Raw genomic sequence first — 14022 nt, 5'->3', positions numbered from 1 at the left:
AGAGGCAGCCATGTGTTCAGTGTTTTATCTTTGCTGGGGTATTTATTAAATAGATAATTTTTACCTACTTTTGATATATGAAAGAGCGCCGCCTCTGCGCCAAGTCCCAGCAGTAGCAGTGCCCAGGTGACTCACTGATTGATGTCAGAGCCGTACTGTTGATGCCCCATTGTCACTCTCTGGCCCATTTTGAGGCTCACAGCCTCAGGGCTTCATGGAACCTGGAAGTCATTTAATTGTCACGTTTAATTATTTGACATTGAGGATTTGCCCTATTTTTAGAAGATCTTAGATAAGCTTTTACAATGTATTGGTAATTACTTCTAAGTTCTAAGCCTCAAGAAAAAATATTCTTAGGTCTAAAAATTCCGCTTGTTTAGCACCATCCTTTTTGTGCTCTGCAGAGGTCAGCTTCCAGTCCTATACACGTACGTAATATATATGACGTACTACCTGTTATGTTACAACAGGACTCACAAGCAGGGTTGCCAGATTTAACAAATAAAAATTTACAGGCCATCTGGTTAAATTTAACTTTTAGATAAACAATTTTTTAGTAAAAGAATACAGTATCTGGGATAAGGCGTTCTGGGTTCTCCCTTAGCCCAATTAAATCAAAACTTCTGGGAGTGGGGTGTGGGCATTGGTTGTTTTTAATGTCACTTTGGTTGCTGGATTGGAATGTTCCGATGTACATGCAGGGCTGAGAGGTGCTGTACTGGGTCAGTCCAGGTCTGGTGGCAGCAGCAGCACCTGGAACCTGTGACTCCCAAGTTCCAGCCTGTCTTTAGACTCAGTGAGTCAGATATGCTGGGGGCGAGACCCAGTGACCACTTTCTAAGAAGCAGTCCAGGTGATTTTGGTACACACTGAAGTTTGAGAACCACCCATCTACATTCAATAAAGGGGAGAGAGAGACATTATTTAATTGACCGTATACGTACATAATAGCAAATCTTGCTAGAGGCGAGCTTGCCCAAGTACTGAGTGCTGGGAAAGGGTTTGCCAGAGAAACTAGATCTGGTCTGGAGTGAAATGGGATGGAGGTAGGAGAGGCTTTCCTGAGGAAGTGGTGTTGAGCTGAGATGTAAACTTGATTTCCTCATCTGTGAAAGGGGTTGGTAAGGCACCTGCTTGATAAGATTTGTGAGAATTAAAGGTGATTATTTATGTGAAGCACTTAGCACATAGGAAACACTCAGTAAATCTAGATATTCCGAAATTATACTGATAACCGAAGCAGCTGCTTTCCCTAGCCCAGGACTTGTATATACCTCCTTTGAGGGGCAAAAAACAGTTCTTCGAGGAATTAGTCTGGGGTTTGTAGATCAGATGATTGGAGAAGACTTGGCTGAATGAAATAACTGTCATTAAATCATTAAATATCACTCATAAGTATGTTGTAAACACATTTTGAAAGGACATGAAATGCACGTGTCACATTGCCTCCGATTTTAGCTAGTAAGCCAAATGAAAAACTAGGAATGCAATTGTTAGAAGTTATTTTTTTAAATTAATTTATTTATTTGAGAGAGAGAGCAAGCAGGGGAAGGGGCAGAGGAAGAGGGAGAGAGGGAGACTCTCAAGCAGACTCCACACTGTGTGCAGAGTGCCGACTTGAGGGCTCGACTGACTAAGCCACCCAGGTGCCCCAATTGTTAGGAGTTATTTGAGATACCCGGGCTTCAACACATTTTCTCTGGTGACTTTGAAAGCTGTACAAATGCAGTTTCACTTGAATTAGAATGTTTTTTGATTAGCTTAAGTTGCCCTTGGTCTCCCCATCACCATGAACCCTGTATCATGAGGTTGACATCTGAAGAGGCTTCAAAACAAGAAGTCTGTTGTTTGACCTCCCGTAACCACAGCTTAGGTCTCCCACCAATCCACTGGCGTTTTTATAGGACATAATTTTTATATGGATGGATAGATAAGTGAGATCTAACTTTTTTAAGTTCCAGTAATAGCTACATAAGTTTACATGGATTTATAGGATAGTGGTAAATTCCTTTAAAAGATTTAATTATACACCTCAATATTATAAACAGTTAATCTTTGGAAGTGATGTTTTTGAATAGAGAGCAGGAGATAAAATGTCTGTTTAGATCAGTGGCCACTTTAGAAAACATAAGCACATGAATTTTTTGGTATTTGACTTAAGTTTAACATATTCTTTACAATTTAAGAAAATGAAGAGGATTTGAGTAGGGTGCAGGTAAGAAAGGAGAGGAAACTCTTACAGAAGGTAAATTGTAAAAAATAATTGCTGCTTTTTGGTAGTTTAGTAGTTATAGTAGGATCAGGCTGACAAAATGTGGCATTCTAGAACAAAAGAGTTATTGAATACGTAATCTATCATTAGGCTCTGACTTAATTGATGGAATGTTAGGCAAACTTGGTTTGTTTGGCATTTTCCCAACATAGCATAGGATTAGGGTGGGATATATTTAACTAGCTGTGTTAAATAAGACAAAGTAAAACATAAAATTGAGTCTGAAAAGTACTTCTGGAAGTTTTTTTCCTTTTATAGTTAATTTTAATTGTACTAATTACATGAAAGTTATAGCCGCTCTCCTTTAACTATAAAATGTGTGTGACCAGCCAAAATAAGGCTATAATTATTCTTAAGATACTGTTGTATAAATGTAATTCCACTAACATAACTACAGCCTTTATGCAAAATCAGAATTCTTTAAAATGCATGCCTCACTGACCAAAAATAGACAAATGCCTAATAGCCAGAAATACATTAAAACAATGGCTATGCAAAAGATGACTGTATGCCAACAATGCGTGATTTGAAATACCTCATTTTGCTTGTCAATGTAAGAAAACATGCTGCCCTAGGGAAGAGTGATGTTTAATTATGGATATCTCTTTGTGCATCCCAGAAGAAAAAAAAAATGCTTCCTCTTGTCTTTGGCATTGAATTCCAGCTCAATCATGTAAATCTTCAAGGCTCTTTGTGGTCGCTCAATGAAGGGCTATTTGAATATCCTTTCATACAAAATTATTCCTTTTCCAGAGGCTGAAATGCATTTTACTCAATATTTAGTATTCTGGCTCTAAAAGCATTTTACTCAATTTTTGGTGTTCTGGCTCTAAAACCAGAGAACTGGGTTTGCAGGTCTGAGGAGTAGCAGCCACACTTCAAATTGTTAGACATTGCATAAATTAAACGTTTGCGCTTTGGCATTGCTAGATCACTGTGCTCAGCTACGTGAGCCATTTTTACAGTTTTTCATGTAAACTTTTGTAATTTTCTGTGTGTTTCCTTTCCTTTTTCTGGAATGATGAAGCATTCTAGATCCAGTCGTTTGTTAAATTACAAAATTCTTAAAATGACAAGATTTGATAAAATCCAAGTTTAGGGAGAAAATACAGCGAACAGATCCAAGATTTTTTCTTTTTAATTTTTTCTCTTAAACATTCAATCATGTCATGTTTTCAATAGAGATTAAGCAACTAACATAAAAATTTAATATTTTCAATATTACTTTTAAAACATGGTAGTAGAATTTTTTAACTTGATCTATTTTTTTTCCCCACTGTAATCTGACATTCTAACTTTAAATGAATAGGGATATATTTATAAAACAAATTATTTGAGGGTTTTAAGATTTAAAATTTTAGTAAATCTTATGTTGGTCACTAGTTAATAAAAATGTGTACTTTACCAGTAGATTTTGATTGTATGTTAATGTTTCATTGCCATGATGCAAATTTTTATCACTACTTTGTTTTATTGTCATTAAAAATAAAAATATAGGCTTTGTTTAAGCTAAGTTTTGGTTATCCTTCACATTGAAACTAAGTAGAACCTTTTACAACTTTACTAATTGTCACTAGGACCCCTACATCCCTGGGCATTAAATACAGTTCAGTCTTAGCTGTCCTATCCTTGTGCCTTTGAGACGCACACATGTGTTATACGTACATATATTTAGGCTTCAATATGTATAAAGAGGGGACAACCTCTAGCAACTTCATTAAATAGGGTCCTGTATAGTAATGCTATTTATTGACTAGCCTAAATTAACCTAAATTACTTGGAATGATCTCGTTAAATTTATTTTGTCTGTCTCTTTGCAAAGAAATACTTTGCAACACACTTGAGAAATTTTAAACATATTCCGGGATTTTGAAGGCATGACCTTTTATTGGATATGGTAAATGATCTATAATTAACAAGAAGACTTTAGGTTAATTAAACAAATTGCTGTAGTCAGTGGTACCAGGAGCATAGCTGACAAGAATTGAAATTGCCATTAATTTTTCCTGTTTACTGGGTATTAACCTAAGTTTGGTCTCAACTCATTAATTTGGCCTCAATTCCATTTGCATATGCTAGCATTACCTTCATTAAGAAACAGTATAATGTAGTTTGTATTTGACATATGACTAAGGAATTCAGGGATTATTTCCAAGTTCCTAAATAACTAAAAAGAATCATTTACTAGAATAGTGGACATGATGAATATAAAGCTGTTGAATTAGTCAGCAAATTGCTAAAGCAGATGTTGAGGGGCATGAGATTTGGGCCAAGTGGAGGAGTTAGGGGAGAAAGGCAGCTCAGTGCAGGGGTTCATCACATGACCTCCAGAGCTAGGCAGCTCAGGTTCCACGCCCGCCTGCCACCTCTTCTTCCTAACTTGGGCCACATTCTTTCTTTCCCTAAGCCTCCATGTCTGCATCTGTAAAATGAGAAGTGCCTCATTCGCAAAATTGTTGGGTGGATTAAATGAGTTATCTGTTCAAGTGCCTAGTATATGTGCTTAAAATAGGTATTATTTATTTATTTTTAAAGATTTTATTTATTTTATTTTGGAGAGAGAGAGAGCAAGAGCGGGGGGAGGGGCAGAGGGAAAGGGAGAGACAGAATCTCAAGAAGACTCGCCGCTGGGGCTCAATCTCACGACTCTGAGATCGTGACCTGAGCTGAAACCAAGATTTGGATACAACCAACTGGGCCACCCAGGCGCCCTAAAATAGGTATTATTTAAAAATTCAGGAAAAAGTGAGAATTCTTTCTCTGAAATAGCGAATAGAATGAGAAGATAGTTCCAGTGGCAGAATGTTTGAAAGAGGAAGGTTGATTTTAATTTGGCTGCTGAGCAATGCACCCAGTTTCTTACCCATAGAATTTAGGGCTCTTCGGTACAGCCTGGCTTAGCCCCTGCCCTGATGTGTAGGTAAGAAAACAAGGCTTAGGAAGGGCAAGTAGTGGCTATTACATGAGATGGTGTAGGTGTGACGAGTAAGACCAGGCATTCTGATACATACAGTTCTCAGATACTTTTTTTGAAATATAATTCACATACCATAAAATTTACCATTTTAAATATACATTTCAGTGATTTCCAATATATTCACAGGGTTGTACAACCAACACCACTATCTAATTTCAGAATATTTCATTACCTCCAAAGGAAGCTCCATCCCCATCTAGCAGTCATTCCCCATTCCTCTCCCAACACTGTCCCTGACAACAACTGATCTACTTTCTCTGTCTCTATGCATTTGCCTATTTTAGACATTTCGTGTAAATAGAATCATACAGTATGTGACCTTTTGTGTCTGGCTTCTTTTACTTAGCATCATGTTTTCAAGGTTCATCCGTGTTATAGCAGATACCAGTACTTCGTTCCTATTTATGGTTAAGTAATATTCCATTGTATGGCTAGACCACATTTCATTTAGTAGATGGAAGTTTGACAGTTTCCAGATTCTTAAAAGGAGTTGCGGTTGTGCACATTGGGAAAGAAAAAGTTGAAGGAGGATGCAAAGCAATTGGAAAAACCAACGTCCTTCAGTACTTATCAGCCACTCTAAAACCTCTGAAGATCAAATTGTGTAGTCTGCTCTGTGGCTTAGACCTGAAAATGGTTAGATCTAAAAATCAAGATGAATTACTCCACTGCCCTCCTTCCTGCCATTCAAGGGAGGTAGGCCACTGTGGCATGATTTCACCCAAACCCTTTGGCCCCATGTAAACTATGAGCGAGATCTCCAAGCCAAGCTGAGTCAGCCAAATTTACCAGTACAAGAATTTGGAATCAAGGCTGATCAATCCCAGTCCCAACTCTTCATGTGCTAATCAAGGCATGTGTAAACATCTGGGAGCTGTGGGCAGCCATCATCCACAAGGGCTCAGAGGAATGTTGTGCAGGGAGAGGAGAAGGGAAGACAGACAGAACACTGCCTGAGGTGCCAAAGCTTTCCAGGCTCATATTTTTGGCTTTCTCCCATCATGCTCGGATAGTCTTGGGTTCTAAGAAACAATAATAAAAATAGCTAACATTTATCAAGCACTTGCTATGTGGCAGTTGTATTGCAGATATTAACTCTTTAGATCCTAACAAAAATCGTACTAATTATCCTCGTTTTATAGATAAAGAACCTGAGACACAGAGAGGGTAAGTAACTTGCCCAAGGTCACACATAGGGAGTTGCAAAGTCATAATTAAAACTCGACTCTGTAGTCTCTCCTTAAGCTCCCCTTACAGTCCATGCTCACTTGAGTTGGTTTCTATTACAACCAAAAAGAACCTTGACTAAGAGAAGGCCCTCTGTGCTATGGCCCAGCCTACTGGGCTCCCAAATCTTCCTTCCATTCCTTTATAGCCACATACATTCCTGCCACGCACACATACGCCTGTGCACCAGTCATAACCCACACACAGTTCCAAAATCCCAGCTGCATTAAACTTCACGCCTTTGTCTGTGGTGCTTGGACTTTCTTCTGGTTCTCTCTGCTGGGCAGACCTCCTGCCATCTTTTAGGGCCTCTGTCCTGATTCACCTCCTCTATTGAGCCTTTATGACCCCACTCCTTGCTCCTCCCCGGTGCCCACCTCCACGGAACTCTATTCCCTTCTCTGTACATTCAGTCTCTTCCCTGACCTCCACCAGCCATCTCTAACGATCTGTTGAATTTACTTGTTTAAAACCTTTATACCTCTTTGAGGACAAGAGATGATCTAGTCCTTTTCACTCTTATGGCACATAACAAGTTCTCAATAAATATTCATTGAATAAACCAATACAAATCTTTGAGGATTTATGGGGTATTTTACTACTAGAGCTGACATCAGTAAGTGCATGTATGTTCCCAAGTGTCCTGGTATAGACAAGAGAGTGAATATTACTGTCTTTAACTTTGAGGATATTTCTGAATCTCTATATGTACATATAAATCTACACATCTATACATATATTTAAAACTATACAAAAATATGTAAATTTTATCATCAGAGATTCTGGTGTAATTTATTACCCTGCCTACCACTTTGTCCCTTTTTTTCCTGGAGGTGGCAGGCCCCAGTACCTTTAGATAGGAGAGAGATTGATGAAGTGACTTCTTTAGAATCAGGAGATAGAAAGAAGTTCAAGAGATTGTCCATCTCAGCCTCCTCTCTTAGTGCAGGTCAATGTCCTAACAATACATGGTAGTGAAGTTCTTATTTTATCTCTTTGATCTTTCAAAAATGATGACTCTACAATTTCTTGGGAACATATTCTAAGATTACATCAAGTGAGATGATTAAGGAAGTTTCCTTGTACATACATGTACATCTCAGGCTGATTTCGTGGGTACTCTGAATGGTCTGGTAGATATCCAGCTCGATTTAGGGGACTGGTTGAAATAGGGCCCCTTACTCCTCTGCCATGTTTCTAAACTCTCACATAATTTCTTAAGTAATTGAAAAAGGTGAATGTTAAAAAGTCAGTAAGTAACTTTCTTTCCTCTAGGCAAAAAAACCCATATTCCTCATAAGATTCATCCGTTTTGTGGCTCCTTCATACTTTAACTTGTCAGTTGTCTCTGGATACTCGGCAGAATCTAGATTCTGGAATTTAGCCCTGATAAGACAGATGCCCTGAAACCCTTGAAAGGTACTTTAAAAATGTCTCCCTAAGGCAGGGGAGTTCTAATTCCTTTCTCTTCCTTATTCCTGCTCAAATCCATGTGCTCAGAATCACAGTGAACTTCTTGTGCTTAACTATGAATGTCAAAGTCACATTTTTCGAGCGGATTCTAATGGGAGTTGCCACTCTGCTATAGAAGTTACGATTTTTTGAGATTATTTTGTTACGATTTTGTCTGTCAGTGTGAACAGATTGTGAAGAGTCTCTTTTGTCTGGCAAATGTAACCTTATTAAAGTTGATATTTGCCCCCCAAACAGCACTGAACAAACAAGGAGAGAGCAGTAGGTTTTTATGTGAGGGTACTTTCTCATGTCAAAGTTTTTTGGAGTAATTCTGGAAATAAGTTTCTGTAAATGAGGTCTTATCCCTTACTAGATAAAGACAGAGTCAGGGATATTTTACTCTTTTTCTTAAATAATACTTTTAAAAATGACTTAGGAACTGTGGCTCTTTGCTGATAAGAGATACTGTTTTCTAGAAGAGTGATACTTTCCATAGTATGCCAGACTGTCCATTTTAACAAGAGAAAAGATCAAAGTCTATGTTTAAGGGAATAAACTTTGAATTCTGACTCTGATCTGGCAGTCATTTTGCTTGTAGTGTGGCTTACTTTTGACATTTTCCAGTCCTTTCTCTGGGTATCTAGATAATGATAAATGAGTTCATGTTCCATGTTCACAGTAATTGATTTATAAATACTCTTGGTTAAAGTTGGCTGCTTCTTTCTTGGCAGTTAAATCTAAGAACAACTGAAAACAATTGTGTCATGTTATTACTTCCTAGAAATAATTCTGATAGTAATCTTTGAAGTATTTTTTAAAAAGGTAGCGAAAGTAAATCCTTGGCATCGCCTAGAAGATAGTTCTGGATGCAGCATACGAATTTGAAAACAGCTGTTGCTGTCCCATAGAGGCCCTTCACCAAATGCTGGTTCTGTTTCCACTCTTGTCTTCCATTGTGTAGTTTGCATTCAGCCCTCTGATGCTGAGCTTTGCATGTCGCCTGTTAGATGTGTAGGCTGCTCTCTGAGGCACACACACAACTAAATTACTGTTTTGGGGACTCTGAAATGTCTGCATGGGAAGATACTTGCTAGTGTGGGAGTTGCCATTTTGGAAAACAGAATAGCAAAATTGTTAGTATTTTGGTAAAAGTTCAGACTGAGCTTCCCTCCTCCTTTTCCTTCCACATGTTTTCAGACATGGGAACCACGTTGTTGCTATTATCTAGTTAATTATGTTATTTCTGGTTCTTCAGAACAGTGCCTCTCCACATGAACTCTCGTAAACAGCAAGTTAAAAGTGAAATGAATGGAGCTATCAGAGATCATGCTCCGGGAAGACGTTTTGTTTATCCTTCATGGTTTTCTTTTTTGAAATAATTAGTTATTTGCATTATGAGAAGATTCTTTTGTAACCAAACTCTTAGTTTTTGTCATCCAATACCATTTCTAATGCTAATAACGAAAATGGAGAGAAATCTGTTACAAATAAAGGAGGAACTCCGTTGGGGGTTGGCTTTCTGTTTCTAGAGAATGAGACAAATGAGCCCCTCTGGAATCATTTTGAGGTTGACGAAGTTTATCCTTCAAGTCCCTAGACTTTCCCCTCCCTTTTTGCTCTTTCTTTCTTCTTGTCCCCTTTTTAACAAGGAGGTGCTATCAGACTCATCTTAGAATGAATTTTAAAATATTACGCTAGTTGCACCTTTCCCCACACTGCCTCTTGCAGTCATTAGTATCTTATGATGTGTTAATAGCAAAATACATGGCAGAAGTGTATTGCAATATAAATAAGCTTGGAGTATGTTGGTTAAAAATTTAATAGTACTTCTTGGAATCTTTAATATACTTTTCTTTTTTGGTCTAGTTCACATAATATAAAACTTAGCATTTTAAAGTGGACAGCCCAGTGATTCTTAGTATGTTTCATGTTCTGCAGCCATCACCACTAACTAATCTGAAAACATTTCCATCCCCCCAGAAAGAACCCTATACCTATTAAGTGCGGTCAGTCCTACATCCCTCTCCTCCCATCCCCTGGCAAACACTAATCTACTTTCTGTCTCTATGTATTTACCTATTCTGGACATTTTATATAAATGAAATCATATAGTATGTGGCCTTTATGACTGGCTTCTTTTAGTTGACATGTTTTCAAGTTTCATCCATATCGAAGCATATTGAAGAATGAAGTATTTCATTCTTTTTTTTTTTTTTAACATTTTATTTACTTATTTAACATACAGAGAGAGAGAGCACAAGCAGGGTGAGCGGCAGAGGGAGAAGGGAGCACTGAGCAGGGAGCCTGATGCGGGGCTCGACCTCAGGACCCTGGGATCATGCATGACCTGAGCTGAAAGCAGATGCTTAACCGACTGAGCCACCCAGGGCCCCCTGCAGTACTTCATTCTTATTTATGGCTGAATAATTGCCCATTGTTTGGATAGTACATATTTTATTTATCCATTCATCTGTTGATGAATATTTGAATTGTTTCCATATTGGCTATTACGAATAACACTCCTGTGAACATTTGTGTACAGGTTTCTTGTATGAACTTATATTTTAAATTCTCTTGGGTGTATATCTAGGAGTGGAATTACTGGGTCATGTGGTAATTCTGTTTAATTTTTTGAAGCACTGCCAAAGTGTTTTCCATAGCAGCTGTGCCATTTTATAGTCCCAGCAGCAATATAGGAATTCCAAATGTAACTACATCCTTAACAAACACTTGCTATTTTCTTCGATTTTCTTAGATTGGTAGTGAAGTGATACAAAGAAGAGTCCATCCGACTACATTGATTTTTTAGAATCCCTGGACTGTAAGGATGGTTTAATCGTAGAACATCCAAATGTTTCTTCTTTGTTTTCTAATCTTCTGACAGCGAAGAACTCTGTGTAATAAAAAATGCTAATTTTAAAAAATTAAAATGATGAACAGACATTTTGCCCTAGGTGTGAAGAGGCTATTAGCTTTTATTCAACCAAAAGAAAACAACCAATACCCTAATACCCTAACAAAAAACTAGTAAAAACTCAATTTACAAAAGAAGAAAGACTAATGTCCAATAAATATGAGGAAAATATTCAACTCACTGCTAATAAAAATGCATAATTAAAACAATTATGAGGATTTTTAAAAAATATTTGTGTATTTATATGAAAGAGAGAGAGCACGAGTGGAAGGGGCGGAGGGAGAGGGAGAGAGAACCTCATGGGGCTCCATCTCCGGATCCTGAGATCACGACCTGAGCCAGAACCAAGAGTCAGATGCTCTGCTGACTGAGCCACCCAGGCACCCCAACAAGTATGAGATTTAAAAAATTTTTCAGTTAAATAATGATTTTTTAAAACTGGCGATGATGCTTAAAATCATGTGTACTCAACTCTGGTATCAGTGCTGGAAAATTGGTATTTATTGATGTGAGTATGTCTTCATTAGTTATCTAGAAAACAATTTGGCAATATGTAAACAAAACAGTTAAAATTTTCACATATTTTGACATGGTTCTTTTACTTTTGGGAATCTATTAGAAATTTAAACAAACCCAGAAATGCAGACAAAGGTTGATGCATGTCACTGTTCACTAGGGCACTGTTTATGTTAGGAAAAACTTGAACATAATCTAAATGTCAATAAAAGGTAATGATGAAATCAGCTAGAGTGTTGATAGGAAGGAATAATATGCTGACATTGCATTATTTATAATAGTCAGGATATAGGAGCAACCCAAGGATCCATGAATAGATGAATAGATAAAGAAGGTGCAACACACACACACACACACACACACACACGCACTACTATCATGCATCCATAAGAAAGGATGAGATTTTGCCATTTGTGACAACATGGGTGGACCTAGAGGGTGTTAGGCTAAGTGAAATAAGTCGGACTGAGAAAGACAGATACTGTATGTTTTCACTCATATGTGGAATCTAAAAAACAAAAAAGATGATTAAACAAAAAGCAGAATCAGAGCTATAAGTACAGAGACCAAATGCCAGAAGGAAGGGGGATGGAGGGCTGGGCAAAATGGGTGAAGGGAAGTGGGAGATACAGGCTTCCATTTAGGGAATGAATAAGTCACGGGGCTAAAAGGCACAACACAGGGAATATAGTCAATAATACTGTAATAGCCTGTATGGTGACAGATTGGTAGCTACCCTGTGGTGAACCTAGCATAGCACAGAGAGAAGATGAATCACTATGTTGGACCCTGAAACCAATGTAATATTGTGTGTCAACTATGCTCAAAGAAATTTTTAAAAAATAAAATGCTGCCATTAAAGTGATATTTTTGAGTAGTAATGGCATGAGAAACTAGTACAATTGAAATAACTATATGCATACACACACACACACACACACATACACACACATACTCACATACCCTCACACATAGTTTGCAGATTTACGTTGCTTCCCCAAATACATACCCACACTCACCTACTAAGGAAACTATAGAAACCCTCTTATTTGACATGATCAGTACTGGTATTGAGTCAGTTGAAAGAAATTGGTTAGACATGTTTATTGTTTATGTTCTATGACTGATTAAACAATATGGTGTTTTAAAAGGCAGCCCATCCTATGGGTAGTGTCCAGGCAAGGGAGAGGGTGACTAGGAGTACTTGGGTAGGTTTTGGTTTAAATAGGATGGTCAGGCAATAAATTTACAAGTTTTCAGATATCAGCAAAGGACTATTCTTTAAATATGGTTCCACCAATCAGACTTCTACTACTTTCCCCCGCCCCCACATAAAGCACATTTCCAGTTTTAGTTTCTTTAAAATGGAGCAGGAACATAGACAGACTTGCAAAGAATTCTGAGTGTAGCATTCTAGATACTTTATGGGGTTTTTTGCAATCTTTCACAGATACCTTTCAACCATAGTTTGGAAACAACACCTCTTAGTTTTTTTTTTTTTTTAATTGTATTTATTTATTTGAGAGAGAGAAAGAGAGAGAGCATGAGCGGGGGAAAGGGCAGAGGGAGAGAATCTTCAAGCAGACTCCCCGCTGAGTGCATTCTGAAGCAAGGTTCCATCCCAGGACCCAGAAGATCACAACCTGAGGCAAAATCAAGAGCTGGATGCTCAACCAACTGAGCCACCACCTGTTGAGCACTTTTTCATGTGCTTATTGGCCACTTTTGTCAAGTATCTGTTCAAATCTTATACCCACTTTAAAAAGTTGAATTGTCTTCTTCTTATTGAGTTACAGGAGTTTTAATATATACTGGGTACTAGTCCATTATTACATGTTTGTTTTATGAATCTATCGTCCCACCTATGACTTGCCTGCTCTTTTCCTCAGTGGTATTGTATGATGTGTAGAAGCTTTAAATTTTGGTGAACTCAGATTCATCAATTTTTTTCTTTTACGGTTATTGCTTTCTGTGTCCTGGCTAAGGAAGCCATTGCCTGTCCTAATGCAAATCTAATTTTTTAATATGCTTCATTAAAAAATAGCTACTAATAAGATACTAATAATAACTACTAAAAAGTAGCTATTTTTTCTTGATTTTTTTTTAAGCAGTTATTTTCAGTCTTCATAATCTTCGGGTGAGTCTAGAGCAGATTCTAGAGTTCATATACAGTATTTCTAAAAGTTTCTCATTAACCATTGCCTGCTTGTTTTAAAAAAGTTAGGACACTTTTCATTAATATGGCATCATTTTTACACTTAAAAGTTTTTCATCCCACATGTGTAAGCTTCTGATGTTAATGTGCCACTTTATAAGTGACCGAAATTGCTTCAGACTCCCAGATTATGCTGTGATAAGCCAAATGGGCTTCAGGACACTCCCTTCACACCAGAGACACATGCCAGAAACCAAACAGATGGTAAACTAGGCAGAAATGACCCTCGGCATTCTCATTAGAGCTGTTGGGGAAATTTTAATGGGCCCCCATTTGCCTCGTGCTGTATCTAATACCCTTTGAACTGCCACTTTTTTTTTTCTTGTTACAAGTCAACAACCACCATGTATATTTTAATAGGGATTATCAAACACAATTTGCCCAGAAGATGTACAGCCCTCTAATGCTAATTAGCCAAGTTTAAATAATCACTGAGTTTGGGGATA

At 37.7% G+C, this 14022-nt stretch overlaps 1 protein-coding gene across 2 annotated transcripts in view; it reads left to right on the top strand.

Moving 5' to 3' along the window:
• RELN (reelin) overlaps positions 1-14022 on the top strand; it is a 475458-nt gene that overhangs the window by 71315 nt on the left and 390121 nt on the right. The gene's annotated exons all lie outside the window — the stretch shown is intronic.

This window comes from Ursus maritimus, unplaced genomic scaffold (genome assembly GCF_017311325.1).
Source record: "Ursus maritimus isolate PB19 unplaced genomic scaffold, ASM1731132v1 scaffold_3, whole genome shotgun sequence".
Lineage (NCBI taxonomy): Eukaryota > Metazoa > Chordata > Mammalia > Carnivora > Ursidae > Ursus > Ursus maritimus.
The sequence above is the reverse complement of the archived record's forward strand: the minus strand, read 5'-3'. Positions and strand labels throughout refer to the sequence as shown.